The sequence below is a fragment of the Manis javanica genome, chromosome 8 (assembly GCF_040802235.1).
Source record: "Manis javanica isolate MJ-LG chromosome 8, MJ_LKY, whole genome shotgun sequence".
Classification (NCBI taxonomy): domain Eukaryota; kingdom Metazoa; phylum Chordata; class Mammalia; order Pholidota; family Manidae; genus Manis; species Manis javanica.
In genome coordinates this window covers 24508362-24525013 of record NC_133163.1, presented here as the reverse complement: position 1 = coordinate 24525013, position 16652 = coordinate 24508362, and the positions used below count along the sequence as shown (strand labels likewise).

The 16652-nt window shown below is 41.3% G+C and overlaps 1 protein-coding gene across 3 annotated transcripts in view; it reads right to left on the bottom strand.

Moving 5' to 3' along the window:
- SPTLC2 (serine palmitoyltransferase long chain base subunit 2) overlaps positions 1-16652 on the bottom strand; it is a 127861-nt gene that overhangs the window by 32928 nt on the left and 78281 nt on the right. For 2 of the 3 annotated variants that reach the window (XR_012133743.1, XR_005061721.2), the window contains exon 10: positions 3242-3380. The exons of the other annotated variant lie outside the window; for it this stretch is intronic. The gene's annotated coding sequence lies outside the window, so the exon portion shown is untranslated. The remainder of the gene's footprint in view (positions 1-3241; positions 3381-16652) is intronic. 3 annotated transcript variants of the gene reach the window in all.

The following is a 16652-nucleotide window of genomic DNA, read 5'->3' as shown; positions in this document are numbered from 1 at the left end:
GCTCTCCCACCTCTCTTTGGGTCCCTAGTGACTCTTCTTGCTCCCCACATAGGGGATTCCATATGTGAGGCTACTCGTACTTTAGCAGATCTGGGGAAGGTTGAAGCAGTAAAAGTATGGAAGGAAGTATGGGTCATGACTGAAAAGAGAGGGGTAAAGGGTCCCATGAAGGTCTTGAGGACCCAGATATGGGTTGATTTGATAAAGGCTGGGGTAATGAAAGAAAAACTTAATCTTGTTAGAACTGTGGCACCAATTAAAGCCAGAACAACAGTTCTAGCTGCTGAGGTCCAGCTGCTGGAGGCAAAGCCCCATGTCTGACCTGTGTCCCTGCAAGACTTCCTGGCGTACATTACCCAGGCTCTGCCTCAGCTCTCACCCCCATAGGACAATACAACTGAGGAGAGGGTCAAGGCCCCCACCTTGGGGGATGTGGTGGGAACCAAAGGCCACGTGCAGAATTAGCAATTCATTGGTTCCCTGTGAATGTACAATGTGTCCTTGTGCTGGTGGACACAGGAGCTTCATGTTCTCTGATTTATGGCAACATTTAATGTTTTCCTGGGACCCCTGCTATAATAGATGGCTATGTGGGGTAAGGCAATTAGAGGGAAAAAAGCCCAAATCCCTTTGGGGATAGGGTATACCCCCAAAGGAGTATACTGTGCACATTTCTCCCATCCCAGAATATATTTTTGGGGTAGATATCCTGCAGGGCCTGTGGTTACAGACCACTATAAGTGAGTTCAGGACTGAGGGTATGTGTGGTAAAGGCAGTTCTGAAGGCACATGCTAAGCACCCACCTGCACCTCTGCCTGAAATTTTACCTCGGAAAGTGACAAATACTAAGCAGTATAAATTGCCTGGGGGGCACAAGCAGATTAGAGAAACTCTACAGTAGTTGGAGAAGGTGGGCATCATAAAGCCCACTCATAGTCCTTTTAATTCCCCAGTGTGTCCAGTGAAAAAGTCACACAGCTCCTGGCATATGACCGTGGACTACAGGGAATTGAACAAAGTCACACCTCCTTCGCATGCCGCTGTACCCTCTAGAGCAGCCCTTATGGACACCCTCAATCATGAACTAGGGACCTATCATTATGTTGTGGACTTTGTTAATGCTTTTTTCTCTATTGACATGGCACAGGAAATCCGGGAGCAGTTTGTCTTCATGTGGGAAGGCCGGGAGTGGACATTCACGGTCCCTCCACAGGGATACCTCCACAGTCCTACCATTTATCATGGACTTGTAGCCCAGGACTTGGCCACATGGAAGAAACCACAAACAGTGCAGGTGTTTCACTACATTGATGATATTATGCTCATGTCTGATTCTCCTTCAGATTTAGAAGAGGTGGTTCCTGGACTGCTGCAACATCTACAGGAGAAAGGGTGGGCTGTGAACAGCACCAAGGTTCAGGGACCTGGTTTGTATGTAAAATTCTTGGGGGATGTCTGGTTGAGTAAAACTAAAGTTATTCCTGAAGCAGTCATAGACAAGGTCCAGGCTTCCCCTACCCTTACCACTGGTAGTATTACAAGAGTTTTGGGGTCTTTCGGGCTACTGGAGAGTGTTTATCCCACACTTGGCACAAATTCTGAAGCCCTTATACCAGTTGGTACGAAAGGGCATCAGGTGGGACTGGGATGAGACATGTGCAGCTGCTTTTACTGCTGCTAAGTGAGCAGTCAAGGCTGTGCAGGCCTTGAGTGTAATGGACTCATCAAGGCCCTGTGAGCTAGATGTTCATGTAACCAAAGATAGTTATGGATGGGGGTCTTTGGCAGTGGCTTGAACGGATACACCGACCCATTGGATTCTGGTCATGACTATGGAAAGGAGAAGAGATCTGATACACCTTGATAGGGAAGCAACTGGCTGCTGTGTACCATGCCTTGCTGGCTATGGAGCCCATTACGAGAACAACTCCAACCAATGTAATAACCACCTATCCCATTATGGGGATGCGAGACTGGACCCGAAGGCCACGGAGTGGTGTGGCACAGACACCTATGCTGGCCAAATGGGGTGCATATTTACAGCAGTGTAGTACCCTCTCTACTAGCCCTTAAGTAGAGAACTCCAACACTTATTGGGGCCAGTGACATATACCAGTGGAAAGCAGAAAGAACTTGTTTTTGAGCCATGGGTAGCAGAGTCCTTACCAGGAGGGAAAAGCCCCTATACCTGAAGATGCTTGGTATACAGACGGCTCCAGTTGTGGGCAGCCCCCAAGTGGAGGGCTGTGGTTTTCCGTCCTAAGACTGACACAATATGGATAGAGGATGGAGAGGGGAAGAGCAGCCAGTGGGCTGAGTTGCAGGCAGTATGACTCATGATCACCCAGGTTAAAGTTGTCTGCACTGACAACTGGGCCATCTATTGGGGCTTGACCCTGTGGCTACCAACATGGTACCATGCCAACTGGACAGCTGGTCACCACCCCTTTGTGGGCAAGAGTTGTGGCAAGATCTATGGGCCTCTGGTCAGACTAAGACTGTTACTGTATGTCATGTGACTGGCCATGTGCCTTTGGCATCCCCAGGGAATGATGAAGCAGACACACTGGCCCAGGTGAGCTGGCTAGAAGGAAAGCCTGCCTCTGATGTAGCCCAATGGTTACATCAGCGTTTGCTGCATGAGGGGTAAAAGACAATGTGGGCTGTAGCCTGTTGGGGGGAGCCTGCCGTTGACCTTTGAATAAGTCAGCAGAGCCTCAAAGGAGTGCCTTGTGTGCTCTAAGGAAGACTTACACCAAGTCTCGCAGCAACACGGGACAAGAGTAAAGGGGCCAATATTCCTTGTCAGGTGGCAGATAGACTATATTTGGCCTTTGCCCATATCAGAGGATTACTGGTATGCCATGGCTGGTGTGGACATAGCTACTGGCCTGTTGGTTGCTTTTCCTGCATGTCATGAAGATCAGCAAACCACCATGAGGGCCTACAGCATCTCTTTGCAGCCTATGGCTGGCTGCAGGTGATTGAAAGCAATCAAGGCACCCACTTTACTGGACAGGTGTTACAAGAATGGGTGCAGCAATTAGGAGTAAAGCAGAAGTTTCAGGTACCATATAACCTTACCGGAGCAGGCATGATAGAGAGGTACAACGTTACCTCTGGTTAAATGTTCCAGTTTTCTCACCCAGGGGCCATTGTAGAAGATAGGGAATGTGTAGACTGTGAGGCAAGATTTCTGGAGGGTGTGGGTAAAATTGCAATATTTCCAGAATCTCTCACCTGGCCTTAGTGCATCTCCATATCAACAGGTGTTTCCAAGGGGTGGAGAGAAGTCCTCCATCTCCACATCAATAGGTAATTACATGGGTGAGCCAGGGCTTCTCTGGACTGGCAAGGTTGGGTAGAGCTCTCTCTTCTTCTGCAGCCAGATCAAGAGAGATGCGGGACTACTACTTGTAAGAAATAAACAGGTTTCTCCCACTTTATTTCTCCCTTTGACTGATTTTGGTTTTAAAGGTATTTTGCCCTGGGATTTTCCCCCCAGAGTTACTATGTTCATTTCTGCACTCCTCATCAGCACACCCACCACAAGATACAGAGAGATGGTTGATAAATGTTTAAGAAATGTGGAATCGAGTATTTTTTAATGGTGTCCTAGCTAGTACATTACCAGAAAGGAGGAATCTAGTCTCTCAGAATCAGATACACTGCTAAACTGCATTGTGCCAAGAATAAAGCTGTGTTTATCAGAAAACTTTTTTTATTTTTTTAGATGAATTTATAATATTGAAATAAACAAATTATGTAAAAGCAGATAAATAATAAAGAAAAAAGTGGAACCCAACCATTCTGGGCTCAGAAGTATAAGGTTTAGAGAGAGGGATGTCCAGGCTTGGCTCAAGGAAAAGTCCACCTGCCAACATAACAAGTGGAGGTAAAAGCTGTCCACCCCTGGGTAGAAGTAGGAAATTCATTATGATCACCCAACTAAGACTTCGTTTTCTTTAACAACAGTTCAGTCCTGTCAGCATGGGAATCCTGGAATACTTTCTTTTAAAGAAGTTCCTCAGTTCTTCTAAATTAGTTTTTGATAGTTCCTGGGATTCTCCAGGTGATCCCTTAACACCTCATTAACAAGTCTGTTACAGGAATTATTCAAATGAGCCAAACCTAATTTTAATTAAGCCTCAATCTGCTCAAGGTATTCTTTTTTCTCCTATACTAACAGTTACGCAAATGAGCCCAGCTCCTTTCAAAACTAAGAAATACAAAAAATGCAGTTTTCACCATAGAAAATTATTTGTCATCATTTAAAAATTTACCTAGTGAAATGCACATATCTAGTTTATTTTGTTTCATGATTTGGCCATTTCACTCAACACAACATACTGTGAACTTACCCATTTTCTAATATTTCTGAATCGTGTGTATTCATTCATTCAGCAAATTTATTAAAAGGCTACTAAGATGTGAAACACTAAGGTGGGTGCTACACATATTATTAACTACACCTTGGAAAGAAATAAAATACATGAAAACAGCTCTGAAAAATGGGAAAGAATACTTTTTGTTGCTTTGGTCAGACATTTTACCATGATTATAAATAGATCTTACAGCTGAATTTCTATTACCAGATGTGGACCTGTAAGAAGTAAAAGCTAGAATTTTAAATGTCTAGTGCATTTGTCAGAATCTCCTCGGTCTCATTTTTCTGCACGCCAGCCCATCCTAACTCAGTATGCTCACTTGAAGTACAAGCACACTGGCAGCACAAATCCCATCCATTATTACCATACTTTGGTTCTACGGGTAAAATTGCAGTATTTCCAGAATCTCTCGCCTGGCCTTAGTGCATCTCCATATCAACAGGTATTTCCAAGGGGTGGAAAAAAGCAGTTCATCTCCATATCAATAGGAAATTACAAGGGCAAGCCAGGGCACATATGGATGGAAGAGGTTGGGTGGGGTCTCTTCTGCAGCCAGGTTGCTGGAGACATGGGAGAGCAGAAGTGGAGGACTGCTTGTAGGCAATAAATGGGTTTCTCCCACTTTATTTTTCTCTTTGACTGATTTTGGCTTCAAAGGTAATTCGCCCCAGGCTGGGAACAGATTTTCTCCCCAGAGTTAGAGGTTCCTAGGTCAGATGCCTTCCAATATCTACTCATCAATCAGTCACATACTCCTCCCTTTTTGGAAAAAGATAGGAATTGAAGGGGAAATGTTGAAAAGGTTGGGAGGGAAAGGAGTGCTCACAAAGTAGGGTAGGCAGTGGACCTCAACTTCCCTTGCATGCTGCAACATTTCTGAAGGCTCTAAATGCTCATCACAAAAGAGCAGCATATCTTCCCACAGAAGAGATGAAAACATTTATTAATAATCAACCACATATTACTTGTGTATTTTTTAAGCCTTTCAATCTTATTTTAAGCAGGATTTATTTCCTGTAGGCTATTAATATCCTCTGGAATCTAATAAAAAAGTTTTACTGATAAAAGTAACATAATTACATGGTAAAAAAATTCTAATAGTACAGAATATTATTAAATAAAAAACCCCTAACGTTTCCCACCTTTCTGCCCAGCCACCTGCCTTCCCATTGTAGGAAGCAGCTCCAGGTTCTATTTCTGGCTTTTCTAGCAGTAGAATAATATACATCTGCTTCTTGCTCCATCAACACTGGATGGTGTCTATATGAGGCATGCTTCTAGATGTTTCTTCTACTACTCACCACCAATTTTTGTAATATTACTATTTTCAGTTCTTCTAGTGGCTGGTTACCCTTGTAAATTTAAAGATTATTTCTAACTTTAAAATGTGTTGATTTATAAACTTAAGATAGTTTCCACTGACTCTCCACCAAATACCAGGATAGAAACTAATACACTTGCGTGTTGCCCACCTTCTCTTACCCTCTTTCTATACCTCCTGCTTTCTGCCAGTTACTTTTACATTCTAATGTATTTTACATTCTGAAACCACTGTCTCAGATCCACTACTTCTGTTTTGGGGGGGAAAAAAAGAGAAAAATCACACTAAGCCCATAGTTCGACAGCGAATAATAGCCTCTGTGTGAACATATAGCCACAAGCCTTACAATGTGATACAGGTCATCATTGCTTGGAATTGAACAGGTGTTAAGGGACAACCCTAAAATCCAACAAAGTATTTATATATTTTTTCTGTGGATAAAACTTTAGTAATGTAGAGCAGAATTTGGACACACTCATTCTGTTATTAAAACAAAAGATTTACCTATACTACAACTTATTTACACTTGCATACTGAAGAGGTAAATTGTCTAACAGGACACATTACTGTTCTTTCCAATATTATAAAGACAGTCCCCATTACTGAAATCCAGTCTGTTCCTAAGTGTGTCAGAGTGTGCATTTTCAGGTTGCAGAGTCCATATCATTAAAAAACAGGAAAAATATGTGTTCCTGGCTCCTCCCCCCAAGATACTGAAACACTCTTAAGTATCTATGTAATAATCTATCCAGAATTTCTGTAAAATAATCAAGCATCTAAAATACTAGTGACCTACTTTAATCCTTAAAAACTTGGGGTACATTTGCAAACAGCATTAAGTGATCCTGCATGTACAAAATCCATTATATTTCCCATTAACACATTCATTTGTCTCAATAAGCTTTTACAGCTCCTACATTTCCTTACAATGTAGGGATTTGGGGGACTCTTAGGCTCCCCTACTTTCTTCATAGGCTTTTCTGCATTTCACAGTAATGTGAGGAAGATGACTAAGATATGCACAACAGAGGAAGGATTAAAGATGGCGGCATGAGAGGTGAGACAGAGGCGTCCTCCTAAAACTGCATATAATATTATGAAAATATAATTAATACAACTAATCCTGAGAGAGCAACAGGAAAGAGGGCTGTTCCAGACCGCATACACCTGGAGAGAAGAGCAGACCTCACGGAACAGGGTAACATACCAAACCTGTGGTCCGGCGAGACCCAACCCCTTCCCCCACCCCAGTTCAAGGGTGGGAGGAACAGAAACTGAGCAGGGAGGGAGTGGAGGCCTGGGACTGCTGAATAACTAACTCTGGAGATCTGCTCTGGGAGCACAAACCTACATTTCATGGTGCTTTCATGATACTCTCGTGATTATGGGGTTGGAAAGCTAAAACAGGTAGAATTCCTGGAGAGACTGAGATTCCAGCCATTGTGGAAAGCAGGGATCCATATCCAGCTGCTCTGTGACAAAACTTATACCTGTGTGCTCGGCCCACTGGTTCAGGCAGTGGAGACAGGCATAGCAGCCAGGAAGCAGGAAACAGCTCTTTCCTCCCTGGAGGCACCAATCCCACTCCCCTGTGAACCCCGATATTGCTTCAGGGGCTGAGCAGCTCCAGAGAGTAGAGCTTCTGCACACTAGAGGGCACCATACACAAATATGTAATGCCAAAGGAACCTAGTACAGAGTAAAATTAATGTACCCCTGAGAAAGATGACATGGACCTCATGACTCTTCCCGAAAGGGAGTTCAAAATAAAAATCATTAACATGCTAATGGAGGTATGGAACGATATTTCAAGAACTCAGGAATGAATTCTGGAGACCCAATCGTTGAAGAGCCCAATGGAGGGTATTAAAAGCAGGTTGGATATGGTGGAGGAGACGATAAATGAAATAGAAACTAGAGAACATGAATTCAAAGAAGCTGAGGAACAGAGAGAAAAAACGATCTCTAAGAATGAAAGACTATTGAGAGAACTGTGTGACCAATCCAAACGGAACAATATTCACATTATAGGGGTACCAGAAGAAGAGAGAGAAAGGGATAGAAAGTGTCTTTGAGGAGGTAATTGCTGAAAAATTCCCCAATCTGGGGAAGGAGATAGTCTCTCAGGCCATGGAGATCCAAAGATCTCCCAACACAAGGGACCCAAGGAAGACAAGACCAAGACATATAATAATTAAAATGGCAAAGATCAAGGATAAGAACAGACTGTTAAAAGCAGCCAGAGAGAGAAATAAGATCACATACAAAGGAAAGCCCATCAGGCTAACATCAGACGTCTCAGCAGAAACCCTACAGGCCAGAAGGCAGTTGGCATGATGTACTTAATGCAAAGAAGCAGAAGGGCCTGGAACCAAGATAACTTTATCCAGCAAAATTATCATTTAAATTTGAAGGAGGGATTAAACAATTTCCAGATAAGCAAAAGTTGAGAGAATTTACCTCCCACAAACCATCTCTACAGTTTATTTTTGAGGGACTGCTATAGATGGAAATATCTGTAAGGTTTAATAGCTGTCACCAGAGGTAATAAAACCACAGTAAAGAAAGTAGAACAGCTAATTACTAAGCAAATGGAAAATTAAATTAACTATCCTGAAAGTCAATCAAGGGATAGACAAAGAGGACAGAATATGATATCTAATATATAAAGAATGAAGGAGGAAGAAAAAGGAGGAGAAAAAGAAAAGAACCCTTAGGTTTTCTTTGTAATAGCATATTATGTGAGTTAAGTTAGACTCTTAGATAGTAAGGAAGTTAACCTTGAACCTTTGGTAACCACGAATCTAAAGTCTGTAATGGCCATAAGTACATACCTATCGATAATCACCCTAAATGTAAATGGACTGAATGCACCAATCAAAAGGCATAGAGTCACTGCTTGGATAAAAAAACAAGACCCATCTATATGCTGTCTACAAGAGACTCACTTTATACCCAAAGATATACACAGACTAAAAGTGAAAGGATGGAAAGATATTTCATGCAACTAATAGAAAAAAACAGAAGTTGGAGTACTTGTATCAGACAAAATAGACTTCAAAACAAAGAAAGTAACAAGAGATAAAGAAGGACATTACATAATGATAAAGGGGTCAATCCAACAAGAAGATGTAACCATTAAAAATATTGATGCTCCCAACACAGGAGTACCTACATATGTGAAACAAATACTAACTGAATTAAAAGGGCAAATAGAATGCAATGCATTCATTCTAGTAGACTTCAACACTCCACTCACTCTGAAGGACAGACCAACCAAACAGAAGATAAGTAAGGACATAGAGGCACTGAACAACACACTACAACAGATGGACCTAACAGACATCTACAGAAGTCTACACCCAAAAGTAGCAGAATACACATTCTTCTCAAGTGCATGTGGAAAATTTTCAAGAACAGATCATATACTAGGCCACAAACAGAGCCTCAGTAAATTCAAAAAGACTGAAATTGTACCAACCAGTTTCTCAGACCACAAAGGTATGAAACTAGAAATAAATAATGCAAAGAAAATGAAAAATCCCACAAACACATGGAGGCTTCACAACATGCTCCTAAATAACCAATGGATCAATGAACAAATAAAAAGAGATCAAGCAATATATGGAGACAAATGACAGCAATAATTCAACACCAAAAAATCTGTGAGAAAAAGCCAAGGCCATGCTAAGAGGAAAGTATATTGTAATACAGGCCTACCTCAGGAAAGAAGAACAATCACATATAAGCAGTCTAAACTCACAATTAATGAAACTAGAAAAAGAAGAACAAATGAGGCCCAAAGTCAGTAGAAGGAGGGACATAATAAAGATTAGAGCATAAATAAATAAAATTGAGAAGAATAAAAAAATAGAAAGAATCAATGAAAGCAGGAGCTGGTTCGTCAAGAAAATGAACAAAATAGATAAGCCCCTAGCCAGACTTATTAAGAGAAAAAGAGAATCAACACACATCAACAGAATCAGAAATGAGAAAGGAAAAATCACAATGGACCCCACAGAAATAAAAAGAATTATTATAGAATACTACAAAAAACTATATGGTATCAAGCTGGAAAATCTAGAAGAAATGGACAACTTCTTAGAAAAATACTACCTTCCAAGACTGATCAAGGAAGAAACAGAAAATCTAAACAGACCAATTACCAGCAACGAAATTGAAGTGGTAATCAAAAAACTGCCCAAGAGCAAAACTCCCAGGCCACATGGATTTACCGCAGATTTTATCAGACATACAGAGAAGACCTAATACCCATTCTCCTTAAAGTTTTCCAAAGAGTAGAAGAAGAGGGAATACTTCTAAACTCATTCTATGAGGCCAGCATCATTCTAATACCAAAACCAGGCAAAGACACCACAAATAAAGAAAATTACAGAAAAATATCCTTGATGAACATAGATGCAAAAATACTCAACAAAATATTAGCAAACCAAATTCAAAAATACATCAAAAAAGATCATCCATCATGATCAAGTAGGATTTATCCCAAGGATGCAAGGATATTACAACATTAGAAAATCCATCAACATCATCCACCACATCAACAAAAAGGACAAAACCCACACGATCATCTCCATAGATGGTGAAAAAGCATTTGAAAAAATTCAACATCCATTTATGATAAAAAATCTCAACAAAATGGGAATAGAGGGCAAGTACCTCAACATAATAAAGGCCATATATGACAAACCCACAGCCAACATCATACCTAACAGCAAGAAGCTGAAAGCTTTTCCTTTAAGATCAGGAACAAGACAGGATGCCCACTCTCCCCACTGTTATTCAACATAGTACTGGAGGTCCTACTTATGACAATTAGACAAAACAAAGAAATACAACCAATCCAAATTGGTAAAGAAGTTAAACTGTCACTATTTGCAGATGACATGATATTGTACATAAAAAATCCCAAAGACTCCACTCCAAAACTACTAGAACTGATATCAGAATACAGCAAAGTTGCAGGATACAAAATTAACACACAGAAATCTGTGGCATTCCTATACACTAACAATGAACTATTAGAGAGAGAAATCAGGACTGCATCAAAAAGAATAAACTACCTAGGAATAAACCTAACCAAGGAAGTGAAAGACCTATACCCTGAAAACTATAAGACACTCTTGAAAAGTTAAAGAAGATACCAATAAATGGAAACACATCCCATGCTCAGGGGTAGGAAGAATTATTATCATCAAAATGGCCATCCTGCCTAAAGCACTCTATAGATTCAATGCAGTTCCTATCAAAATACCAACAGCATTATTCAATGAACTAGAGAAAATCATTCTAAAATTCATATGGAATCACAAATGACCTCGAATAGCCAAAGCAATTCTGAGAAGGAAGAATAAAGCTGGGGGCATTACGCTCCCTAACTTCAAGCTCTACTACAAAGTCACAGTAATCAAGACAATTTGGTACTGGCACAAGAAAAGACCCATAGACCAATGGAATAGACTAGAGAGTCCTGATATAAACCAAACCATATATGGTCAATTACTATACAATAAAGGAGCCATGGATATACAATGGGGAAATGACAGCCTCTTCAACAGCTGGTGCTGGCTAAATTGGACAGCTATGTGCAAGAGAATGAAACTGGGTTATTGTTTAACCCCATACAAGTAAACTCAAAATGGATTAAAGACTTGAATGTAAGTCATGAAACCATAAAACTCTTAGAAGACAACATAGGCAAAAATCTACTGAATATAAGCATGAGCAACTTCTTCCTAAATGTATCTCCTCGAGTAAGGGAAACAAAAGCAAAAATGAACTCATGGGACTACATCAAACTAAAAAGTTTCTGTACGGCAAAGGACACCATCAATAGAACAAAAAGACATTCTACAGTATGAGAGAATATATTTGTAAATGACATATCCAACAAGGGGTTAACATCCAAAATATATAAAGAACTTACATACCTCAACACCCAAAAAGCAAATAACCCGATTAACAAATGGGCAGAGGATATGAAGAGACAGTTCTCCAAAGAAGAAATTCAGATGGACAACAGACACATGAAAAGATGCTCCACATCACTAATCATTCGGGAAATGCAAATTAAAACCACAATGTGATATCACCTCACACCAGTAAGCATGGTCAACATCGAAAAGACTAAGAACCACAAATGCTGGTGAGGATGTGGAGAGAGGGGAACTCTCCTACACTGCTGGTGGGAATGTAAGCTAGTTCAACCATTGTGGAAAGCAATACGGAGGTTCCTCAAAAAACTTGAAATAGAAATACCATTTGACCCGGGAATCCCACTCCTTGGAATTTACCTAAACAATACAACTTCTCGGATTCAAACAGACATATGCACCCCTATGTTTATCGCAGCACTTTTTATAATAGCCAAGATATGGAAGCAACCTAAGTGTCCATCAGTAGATGAATGGATAAAGAAGATATGGTACATATACACAATGGAATACTATTCAGCAATAAGAAAGAAACAAATCCTACCATTTCTAACAACATGGATGGAGCTGGAGGCACTATGCTCAGTGAAATAAGCCAGGCGGAGAGAGAGAAATGCCTAATGATTTCCCTCATTTTTGGAGTATAACATGAAGTAAAACTGAAGGAACAAAATAGCAGACTCAGAGACTCCAAGAAGGGACTAGTGGTTACCAAAGGGTAGGGGTGTGGGAGGGTAGGTGGGGAGGAAGGGAGAAGGGGATTGAGGGGTATTATATTCAGTACACATGGTGTGGGGGATCACGGGAGAACAGTGTAGCCCAGATAAGGCACATAATGGATCTGTGGCATCTTACTACACCCACGAACAGTGACTGCATTGGGGTATGGGTGGGGACTTGATAATATGGGTAAATGTAGTAACCACATTGTTTTTTCTATCATGTGAAACCTTCATAAGAGTGTTTATCAATCATACCTTAAAAAAAAAAAGACATACACTACACACTTAAAACAACTCAAGTGGACAGGAGACAGGGTCTCATCAGGAAAAACCCCAAACACTAAAGTGCCCTCTACAGCCTCTTCCCCAGATTTGGGCACACCTGCAAACATTTTTGGTGGTGTGCACCTGAGGATTTAGTTTAGAATGGAAACAGGGTTTCCATTCAGACAGTTAAATCTCATAAGCACTTTTGAGAGTCATTATAGCAAACAGAGAGTGAGTATTCCAACAACAGGGGCTACTTGCAATACACTATTTATAGACACATTCATACTAGAAGCATTAAAGTATAGGAGACAATTTCAAAATAGTGATCATCTCTGGGGAAGGGATAAGAGAAACAGAATCAGGAAAGGGCACTGAAGGAGTTTTAGTCACCTTTTCCTTTTTAAAAAGTGATATAAATAGGATGGAATATTAACATTATTAAAATATGAGCTCATGGGTACATTATTTTCTGTACCTTTTCATGAAATCTGCAGGCCAATGAAATTATCTGAAAGAAGCCACATGCCTGCTACTATACCCAGCCCACAGAAACTATTCAAGAATTTGAACTTCATACAAGACAGGGTAAGAGAGCCAGTATGTCTGTACGTTTGTGTCAATCTAACACTTAATAAGACAGCCTCCTGTCAGGATTCCACCTCCACGTACCCTCCCCCTCCCCCCTCCCTCACCCTTAGTCCCTCTACCTGTACTATTATGCCTCCTCAGCTGCCTCCTTTCTATTCCTGAACATAGAGTTGCCTCTGTCTCAGGGCCTTCTATCCCTGGCTTTTCAGGGCTAAAGCCTCACTTCCTTTCAGTCTTTGCTAATATCTCATGTTCTCAATGAACACCCTATTAAGCAAAATGGGTCCCCAAAACTCATGATTGGCCCACCTTCCCTGCTTACCTTTTTCTAGAGTCCTTACCACTTTCTAGCACACTGTATAATTTACTTCCCTTACTAGAAACCTGTAAGAAAGGAACTTAGAAGTGCTTTATTCTTCATGAATCACAAGTGCCTAGAAACAGCACTAGCACACACTCAATGGGCATTAAATATTTGGTGAATGATTAATAAAACTTCAGTTTTTCTATGCTATAGTACTCTCCTCTCGGACTAATACAACCCACTATCCTCTACCCCCAATACTCCCCAAGGGTGTACTTCACTCAAGTGATCTACTAGTATGCCTACACCTTATGGATTCTGACTCAGAGTCTTAACACTGAGATACTCAATGTTTATTAATTAATGAGATTCAATGTCCCTAACATAAGAGATTAGGTTTCTCTGAACACAGGCCATTTCTATTATAAAGTCAAACCCAGGTAGCTAATTGCAGATACCTCTCTTTTTTTTTTTTTTGAGAGGGCATCTCTCATATCTATTGATCAAATGTTGTTAACAACAATAAAATTCTGTAAAGGTGGGTCAATGCTCAATGCACAATCATTAATCCTTCTCAAGCCTAGTTCTCGTCAGTCTCCAATCTTCTGAAGCATAACGAACAAGTTCTTACATAGTGAATGAATTCTTACATAGTGAGTAAGTTCTTACATGGTTAACAGTACAAGGGCAGTCATCACAGAAACTTTCGGTTCTGATCACACATTATAAACTATAAACAATCAGGTCAGATATGAATATTCGTTTGATTTTTATACTTGATTTATATGTGGATCCCACATTTCTCCCTTTATTATTATTATTATTTTTATTTTTAATAAACTGCTGAAGTGGTAGGTAGATGCAAGATAAAGGTAGAAAACATAGTTTAGTGTTGTAAGAGAGCAATTGTAGATGATCGGGTATGTGCCTGTAGACTATGTGCTAATCCGAGCTAGACAAGGGCAATAAAACATCCATGGATGCAGAAGCTTTCTCTCAACACAGGGGTGGGGGGGTGAGGTTCTAGGCTTCACCACTGTTGTTCCCCAATTTCTTAACTGATGGCCCCCCTGCAACTGTGCCTGTCTTAGGTTGTTCCTCCCTTGAGGAATCTTACCCATCTCTGGCTAACCAGTCATCTTCCGGGGCCATACAGGGAAATGTAAAGTTGGTAAGTGAGAGAGAAGCCATATTGTTTGAAAAGGTTAGCTTTTTACTTCTTTGCAGATTTATGCCCTGTGGCTTCTATACCCAGCACTTGTCTCAAGGTCAGATACCTCTCTTTTTAAGGTCACCTGAACGCATGGTTCTTGTGGTGCTTAGTCTGCACCTTTTTTTTCTACAAGGACAACAAAAAATGGATTCAATGATGCCATAAAAATAAGCATTACTTACTATGCTCAAACCTAAAGGAAATCAGGCCAATCAAGATCAGGTAGTAGCCTCATAGAGAAATGGTTATTGAGGTGGAGCCAACATGGCGGCGTGAGCAGGACAGTGGGAATCTCCTCCCAAAAACATATATATTTTTGAAAATAAAACAAATACAACTAATCCTAAAAGAGAGACCAGAAGACACAGGACAACAGCCTAACTACATCGACACGTGCGAGAGCCCAGCGCCTGGTGAAAGGGATAAGATACAAGCCCCGGCCGGCGGGACCCCGCACACCTCCCCCCAGCTCCCAGAGGGAGGGAGAGGGAGCCCAGGACGGCTAAACACACAGCCCCAGCGACCCGCACCAGAGCGCAGACACAGTGCATGCATGGAGGGCTGGAAACTAGGGAAATAGGGCAGCAAGACCTCTGAGTGGGTGCCGAAGCTGACGCCCCTGTGAAAAAGAAAAGCCAGTGCTCTTTTAAAGTCTTAAAGGGACAGGGATTTAACAGCTAGACGGAAACAACACAGGTCACAGCCCAGTGGCTGGAAATTACAGGGAAAACTGGGCGCACTAACCCCCTGGGCAACAGCTCTGAGACCCCTCACGGAGGTTAACAGCCAAACAGCCCCGCCCCCAATACATTACCCCTCCAGGCGCTGCGAAAGCAGAGAAACAGCCTAAGGCAAAACACGCCCACAGAAAGGCAGAAAGGAAAATTCCTACACTTCAGCAGGGCAAGACACAAAGACCCAGCCTACACGCAATTACCCAACACAAGCCACTAGGGGGTCGCAGTTGTCCCAGTAAAGAAAGGCCAGTAGCAAGTGAAAAGTTTGGCCCTCCCAGCTGACAGTCAATAGCACCTGTCAACATGAAAAGGCAAAAAAATATGATCCAGACAAGACTAACCCAGACAGCTTCAGCATCTGCTACATCTTCCCCTGAGAAGGAACCTGGGGAGATAAATTTAGCCAGTCTTCCTGAAAAAGAATTCAAAACAGAAGTCATAACCATGCTGATGGACTTGCAGAGAAATATGCAAGAACTAAGGAAGGAGAATACAGAAATAAAACAAGCTCTAGAAGGACTTCAAAACAGAATGGACGAAATGCAAGAGACCATTAATGGCATAGAAAACAGAGAACAGGAACGCAGAGAAACTGATGCAGAGAGAGATAAAAGGATCTCCAGGAATGAAAGAATTCTAAGAGAGCTGAGTGACCAAACTAAAAGGAACAATATACGCATTATAGGAATACCAGAAGAAGAAGACAGAAAAATGCATAGAAAGTGTCTTTGAAGAAATAATTGCCGAAAACTTCCCCAAAGTAGGGGAAGAAATGGCCTCTCAGACCACAGAGGTACACAGAACTCCCATGATAAGGGATCCAAGGAGGGCAACACCAAGACACATAATAATTAAAATGGCAAAGATCAAAGACACAGAATTAAAGGCAGCCAGAGAGGAAAAAAAGGTTACCTACAAAGGAAAACCCATCATGCTATCATCAGACTTCTCAACAGAAACCCTACAGGCCACAGGAGAATGGCATGATATACTTAATGCAATGAAACAGAAGGGCCTCGATCCAAGACTACTGTATCCAGCACGAATATCATTTAAATATGAAGGAGGGATTAAACAATTCCCAGAAAAGCAAAAGTTGAGGGAATTTGCCTCCCACAAACCACCTCTTCAGGGCATCTTACAGGGACTGCTCT